General features: G+C 47.0%; 1 pseudogene; it reads right to left on the bottom strand.

Annotated features, from left to right (window-relative positions):
- LOC121558338 overlaps positions 1-7,500 on the bottom strand; it is a 91,184-nt pseudogene that overhangs the window by 30,420 nt on the left and 53,264 nt on the right.

Raw genomic sequence — 7,500 nt, 5'->3', positions numbered from 1 at the left:
ATATATACTGTATATATATACCATGAAGTATTCTGTGAATGTACTATATTCACTATTCATAACATACTGTATATATACTGTATATATACTACATGAAGTATTCTGTGAATGTACTATATTCACTATTCATAACATACTGTATATATACTGTATATATACTACATGAAGTATTCTGTGAATGTACTATATTCACTATTCATAACATCCTGTTTATATACAGTGCGTTCGGAAAGTATTCGGACCCCTTCACCTTTTCCATATTTTGTTATGTTACAGCCTTATTCTAAAATGGATTAAATAAAAAAGCATTATCAATCTACACACAATACCCCATAATGACAACGCGAATAAAAAGGCTTTTAGAAATGTTTGCAAATGTATAAAAAAAAAAAACAGATACCTTATTTACATAAGTATTCAGACCCTTTGCTATGAGACTCGAAATTGAGCTCAGGTGCATCCTGTTTCCTTTGATCATCCTTGAGATGTTTCTACAACTTGATTGGAGTCCACCTGTAGTCAATTCAATTGATTGGACATGATTTGGAAAGGCTCACACCTGTCTATATAAGGTCCCACAGTTGACAGTGCATGTCAGAGCAAAAACCAAGCCATGAGGTCGAAGGAATTGTCCGTAGAGCTCCGAGACAGGATTGTGTCAAGGCCCAGATCTGGGGAAGGGTACCAAAAACATTTCTGCAGCATTGAAGGTCCCCAAGAACACAGTGGCCTCCATCATTCTTAAATGGAAGAAGTTTGGAACCGCCAAGACTCTTCCTAAGAGCTGGCCGCCCGCCAAACTGAACAATCGGGGGAGAAGGGCCTTGGTCAGGAAGGTGACCAAGAACCCGATGGTCACTCTGACAGACCTCCAGAGTTCTTCTGTGGAGATGGGAGAACCTTCAGAAGGACAACCATCTCTGCAGCACTCCACCAATCAAACTTTTATGGTAGAGTAGCCAGACGGGTAGCCAGACGGAAGCCACTCCTCAGTAAAAGGCACATGACAGCCCGCTTGAGGTTTGCCAAAAGGCACCTAAAGGACTCTCAGACCATGAGAAACAAGATTCTCTGGTCTGATGAAACCAAGATTGAACTCTTTGGCCTGAATGCCAAGCGTCACGTCTGGAGGAAACCTGGCACCATCCCTACGGTGAAGCATGGTGGTGGCAGCATCATGCTGTGGGGATGTTTTTTCAGCGGCAGGGACTGGGAGACTAGTCAGGATCGAGGGAAAGATGAACAGAGCAAAGCACGGAGAGATACTTGATGAAATCTTGCTCCAGAGCGCTCAGGACCTCAGACTGGGGCGAAGGATCACCTTCCAAGAGGACAACGACCCTAAGCACACAGCCAAGACAACGCAGGAGTGGCTTCGGGACAGGTCTCTGAATGTCCTTGAGTGGCCCAGCCAGAGCCCTGACTTGAACTCCAATCGAACATCTCTGGAGAGATCTGAAAATAGCTGTGCAGCGACACTCCCCATCCAACCTGGCAGAGCTTGAGAGGATCTGCAGAGAAGAATGGGAGAAACTCCCCAAATACAGGTGTGCCAAGCTTGTAGTGTCATACCCAAGAAGACTTGAGGCTGTAATCGCTGCCAAAGGTGCTTCAACAAAGTACTGAGTAAAGGGTCTGAATACTTATGTAAATGTGATATTTCAGTTTGTTTTTTTATATACATTTGCAACAATGTCTAAAAACCTGTTTTTGCTTTGTCATTATGGGGGTATTTTGTGTAGATTGAAAAAAACTATTTAATCCATTTTAGAATAAGGCTGTAACGTAACAAAATGTGGAAAAAGTCAAGGGGTCTGAATACTTTCCGAAGGCACTGTATACTACATTTACATTATTCTAATGTACTATTATAAAATCAAGATGCCTTAAAAGGGATTTTCACACTACTGAGCCGAACCGAACCGAACCAAGCTGTACTGAGCTGGTCTGGTTACGCATCCTCCATAGTTACTGTAACCATGCCGACAAGGGACAATGTGTAAAGAAACTATCAGAGCCAGCGCGGTTTGGTCGAGGGTCAGCCCGATAGTGTGAAAGGGGTATAAAAGAGTACCGACAAACGGAGTGACATGAGGCCCTGGCCACTGATTGGCTGACAGAGAGGAAGTGAGCTCTTACCTCGAGGGTTCCACATCCCAAACAAAGGATGTAAAGACATAAATAAAAAAACAATTAAAAGGAAGAAAATGATGAAGAATAATGAAGAAAGAATCAGATTCAGTTTAATTCTGAAGAAAAACATCAATCAAAAGAACTACAAAACATCCAGATATGAGCAGTAAAAGCCAAATGACTATTTGAGTTGAGACGGGACCTACCTGAGAAGTTTTTTGTAACCAGCAGAGTGGTCAAAATGGCTCCCTGAAAGAGTGGAGGGGGGCAGAAAAGACAAGAGGAAAGGAAGGAGAGAACAGAAAAGAGGAGGTGGAAGGAGAGAACAGAAAAGAGGAGGTGGAAGGAGAGAACAGAAAAGAGGAGGTGGAAGGAGAGAACAGAAAAGAGGAGGTGGAAGGAGAGAACAGAAAAGAGGAGGTGGAAGGAGAGAACAGAAAAGAGGAGGTGGAAGGAGAGAACAGAAAAGAGGAGGTGGAAGGAGAGAACAGAAAAGAGGAGGTGGAAGGAGAGAACAGACAAGAGGAGGGAAGGAGAGAACAGACAAGAGGAGGTGGAAGGAGAGAACAGAAAAGAGGAGGTGGAAGGAGAGAACAGACAAGAGGAGGGAAGGAGAGAACAGACAAGAGGAGGTGGAAGGAGAGAACAGAAAAAGAGGAGGTGGAAGGAGAGAACAGAAAAGAGGAGGTGGAAGGAGAGAACAGAAAAGAGGAGGTGGAAGGAGAGAACAGACAAGAGGAGGGAAGGAGAGAACAGACAAGAGGAGGTGGAAGGAGAGAACAGAAAAGAGGAGGTGGAAGGAGAGAACAGACAAGAGGAGGTGGAAGGAGAGAACAGACAAGAGGAGGTGGAAGGAGAGAACAGACAAGAGGAGGGAAGGAGAGAACAGACAAGAGGAGGGAAGGAGAGAACAGACAAGAGGAGGTGGAAGGAGAGAACAGAAAAGAGGAGGTGGAAGGAGAGAACAGAAAAGAGGAGGTGGAAGGAGAGAACAGAAAAGAGGAGGTGGAAGGAGAGAACAGAAAAGAGGAGGTGGAAGGAGAGAACAGACAAGAGGAGGGAAGGAGAGAACAGACAAGAGGAGGTGGAAGGAGAGAACAGAAAAGAGGAGGTGGAAGGAGAGAACAGACAAGAGGAGGTGGAAGGAGAGAACAGACAAGAGGAGGTGGAAGGAGAGAACAGACAAGAGGAGGGAAGGAGAGAACAGACAAGAGGAGGGAAGGAGAGAACAGACAAGAGGAGGGAAGGAGAGAACAGACAAGAGGAGGGAAGGAGAGAACAGACAAGAGGAGGGAAGGAGAGAACAGACAAGAGGAGGTGGAAGGAGAGAACAGACAAGAGGAGGTGGAAGGAGAGAACAATTCACTAATGAAAGATTGTTAGAAAAGAGGAAAGATATGCTAATGGAAGACTGCAAGAGAAGAGAAGAACAGCGGTGGTACTGTAGTCTCTCCTGATTGGTTGATCATTTCAAACAGAGAACAGCGGTGGTACTGTAGTCTCTCCTGATTGGTTGATCATTTCAAACAGAGAACAGCGGTGGTACTGTAGTCTCTCCTGATTGGTTGATCATTTCAAACAGAGAACAGCAGTGGTACTGTAGTCTCTCCTGATTGGTTGATCATTTCAAACAGAGAACAGCGGTGGTACTGTAGTCTCTCCTGATTGGTTGATCATTTCAAACAGAGAACAGCGGTGGTACTGTAGTCTCTCCTGATTGGTTGATCATTTCAAACAGAGAACAGCGGTGGTACTGTAGTCTCTACTGATTGGTTGATAATTTCAAACAGAGAACAGCAGTGGTACTGTAGTCTCTACTGATTGGTTGATCATTTCAAACAGAGAAATCCGCAGTGGTACTGTAGTCTCTACTGATTGGTTGATCATTTCAAAGCAGGTGGAAAGAGGGAGAGAGGGGTGCTTGTCTTCGTCCCCGAATGGAACCCTATCCCCTAGATAGTGCACTACTCTTTGATTTACAGGATATTTATTATGGTGTTTTCTTTTACAATAATATAAAACAGAAACAGGCCTTTAGAATGAAAACAGAAACAGGCCTTTTTCGTGATATCAAATTGGTAGTTACAGTCTTGTCCCATCGCTGCAACTCCCGTACGGACACGGGGAGAGGCGAAGGTCGAGAGCCGTGCGTCCTCCGAAAACACAACCCAACCGAGCCGCACTGCTTCTTGACACAGTGCCCTCTTAACCCGGAAGCCAGCCGCACCAATGTGTGTCGGAGGGAACACTGTACACCTGGCGACCGTGTCAGCGTGCACTGCGCCCGGCCCGCCACAGGAGTCGCTACAGCGCGATGGGACAAGGACATCCCGGCCGGCAAAACCCTCCCCTATCCCGGACGACGCTGGGCCGAGTGTGCGCCGCCTCATGGGTCTCAGCCTGGAATAGAACCAGGATCTGTAGTGACACAGCCTGGAATAGAACCAGGATCTGTAGTGACACAGCCTGGAATAGAACCAGGATCTGTAGTGGCACAGCCTGGAATAGAACCAGGATCTGTAGTGACACAGCCTGGAATAGAACCAGGATCTGTAGTGACACAGCCTGGAATAGAACCAGGATCTGTAGTGATACAGCCTGGAATAGAACCAGGATCTGTAGTGACACAGCCTGGAATAGAACCAGGATCTGTAGTGACACAGCCTGGAATAGAACCAGGATCTGTAGTGACACAGCCTGGAATAGAACCAGGATCTGTAGTGGCACAGCCTGGAATAGAACCAGGATCTGTAGTGACACAGCCTGGAATAGAACCAGGATCTGTAGTGACACAGCCTGGAATAGAACCAGGATCTGTAGTGACACAGCCTGGAATAGAACCAGGATCTGTAGTGACACAGCCTGGAATAGAGCCAGGATCTGTAGTGACACAGCCTGGGAATAGAACCAGGATCTGTAGTGACACAGCCTGGAATAGAACCAGGATCTGTAGTGACACAGCCTGGAATAGAACCAGGATCTGTAGTGGCACAGCCTGGGAATAGAACCAGGATCTGTAGTGGCACAGCCTGGAATAGAACCAGGATCTGTAGTGACACAGCCTGGAATAGAACCAGGATCTGTAGTGACACAGCCTGGAATAGAACCAGGATCTGTAGTGACACAGCCTGGAATAGAACCAGGATCTGTAGTGGCACAGCCTGCAATAGAACCAGGATCTGTAGTGACACAGCCTGGAATAGAACCAGGATCTGTAGTGACACAGCCTGGAATAGAACCAGGATCTGTAGTGGCACAGCCTGGAATAGAACCAGGATCTGTAGTGGCACAGCCTGGAATAGAACCAGGATCTGTAGTGGCACAGCCTGGAATAGAACCAGGATATGTAGTGGCACAGCCTGGAATAGAACCAGGATCTGTAGTGACACAGCCTGGAATAGAACCAGGATCTGTAGTGACACAGCCTGGAATAGAACCAGGATCTGTAGTGACACAGCCTGGAATAGAACCAGGATCTGTAGTGGCACAGCCTGGAATAGAACCAGGATCTGTAGTGACACAGCCTGGAATAGAACCAGGATCTGTAGTGACACAGCCTGGAATAGAACCAGGATCTGTAGTGACACAGCCTGGAATAGAACCAGGATCTGTAGTGACACAGCCTGGAATAGAACCAGGATCTGTAGTGACACAGCCTGGAATAGAACCAGGATCTGTAGTGACACAGCCTGGAATAGAACCAGGATCTGTAGTGACACAGCCTGGAATAGAACCAGGATCTGTAGTGACACAGCCTGGAATAGAACCAGGATCTGTAGTGGCACAGCCTGGAATAGAACCAGGATCTGTAGTGACACAGCCTGGAATAGAACCAGGATCTGTAGTGACACAGCCTGGAATAGAACCAGGATCTGTAGTGACACAGCCTGGAATAGAGCCAGGATCTGTAGTGACACAGCCTGGAATAGAACCAGGATCTGTAGTGACACAGCCTGGAATAGAACCAGGATCTGTAGTGACACAGCCTGGGAATAGAACCAGGATCTGTAGTGGCACAGCCTGGAATAGAACCAGGATCTGTAGTGACACAGCCTGGAATAGAACCAGGATCTGTAGTGACACAGCCTGGAATAGAACCAGGATCTGTAGTGACACAGCCTGGAATAGAACCAGGATCTGTAGTGACACAGCCTGGAATAGAACCAGGATCTGTAGTGACACAGCCTGGAATAAAACCAGGATCTGTAGTGACACAGCCTGGAATAGAACCAGGATCTGTAGTGACACAGCCTGGAATAGAACCAGGATCTGTAGTGACACAGCCTGGAATAGAACCAGGATCTGTAGTGACACAGCCTGGAATAGAACCAGGATCTGTGCTGACACAGCCTGGAATAGAACCAGGATATGTAGTGACACAGCCTGGAAATAGAACCAGGATCTGTAGTGACACAGCCTGGAATAGAACCAGGATCTGTAGTGACACAGCCTGGAATAGAACCAGGATCTGTAGTGACACAGCCTGGAATAGAACCAGGATCTGCAGTGACACAGCCTGGAATAGAGCCAGGATCTGTAGTGACACAGCCTGGAATAGAACCAGGATCTGTAGTGGCACAGCCTGGAATAGAACCAGGATCTGTAGTGACACAGCCTGGAATAGAACCAGGATCTGTAGTGACACAGCCTGGAATAGAACCAGGATCTGTAGTGACACAGCCTGGAATAGAACCAGGATCTGCAGTGACACAGCCTGGAATAGAACCAGGATCTGTAGAGGCACAGCCTGGAATAGAACCAGGATATGTAGTGACACAGCCTGGAATAGAACCAGGATCTGTAGTGACACAGCCTGGAATAGAACCAGGATCTGTAGTGACACAGCCTGGAATAGAACCAGGATCTGCAGTGACACAGCCTGGAATAGAACCAGGATCTGTAGTGACACAGCCTGGAATAGAACCAGGATCTGTAGTGACACAGCCTGGAATAGAACCAGGATCTGTAGTGACACAGCCTGGAATAGAACCAGGATCTGTAGTGACACAGCCTGGAATAGAACCAGGATCTGTAGTGACACAGCCTGGAATAGAACCAGGATCTGTAGTGACACAGCCTGGTATAGAACCAGGATCTGTAGTGACACAGCCTGGAATAGAACCAGGATCTGTAGTGACACAGCCTGGAATAGAACCAGGATCTGTAGTGACACAGCCTGGAATAGAACCAGGATCTGTAGTGACACAGCCTGGAATAGAACCAGGATCTGTAGTGACACAGCCTGGAATAGAACCAGGATCTGTAGTGACACAGCCTGGAATAGAACCAGGATCTGTAGTGACACAGCCTGGAATAGAACCAGGATCTGTAGTGACACAGCCTGGAATAGAACCAGGATCTGTAGTG

Source organism: Coregonus clupeaformis, unplaced genomic scaffold (assembly GCF_020615455.1).
Source record: "Coregonus clupeaformis isolate EN_2021a unplaced genomic scaffold, ASM2061545v1 scaf0916, whole genome shotgun sequence".
Classification (NCBI taxonomy): Eukaryota; Metazoa; Chordata; class Actinopteri; order Salmoniformes; family Salmonidae; genus Coregonus; species Coregonus clupeaformis.
This window is presented reverse-complemented; position numbering and strand designations above follow the sequence as displayed.